We start from the raw sequence: 670 nt of genomic DNA on the forward strand, positions 1-670 counted from the left end.
AAGGCGGGTACAAAAATCATAAGTTTGAATCCAGCCTAGGCTACATAGGAAGCTTGAGACTAGCTTCAACTGTATCACAAGACCCTGAATAGAAACTTCTGAAAAGAAGTCAAAATGCCCAATAAGTTCATGAAAATGTGTTCATCATTTTTATACATGAGGGAAATTCAAGATGAAATAACTCTGAGATTATATTTTACTCAAGCCAGAATGACTATCATTGGAAACATAGCATAACAAATTCTGGCAAAGATGTGGACAGGAAGGGATTCTTACATTGTTGGAGAGAATGTAAATGAATACAGTCACTATAGAAATCATTATGGAAATTACTCAAAAACTAAAAATTAAAATTCCATTTGAACAAGTTAGACCTCTTCTGGGTATATTTTCAGAAGAGTTAAGGACATTGTATTATATTGATTCACATATACCAATGATTGTAGCACCACAAATCACAATAGATGAGCTCTGAAAAGAGCCTAGGTATCCATTAATCAACAGATTAATGAAAAAAGAAAACATAGTAAATATATGCAGAGATTTTATTCATCCATAAAGAAGAATGAATTTAAATCATCTGTAGGAAAATAGATGGATCTTGAAACCATACTATTGAGTTAAAAAAAAGTCAGACACAGAAAAGTAATATTGCATAGTTTTTCTTATG

This window comes from Octodon degus, unplaced genomic scaffold (assembly GCF_000260255.1).
Source record: "Octodon degus isolate 3935 unplaced genomic scaffold, OctDeg1.0 scaffold00424, whole genome shotgun sequence".
Lineage (NCBI taxonomy): Eukaryota > Metazoa > Chordata > Mammalia > Rodentia > Octodontidae > Octodon > Octodon degus.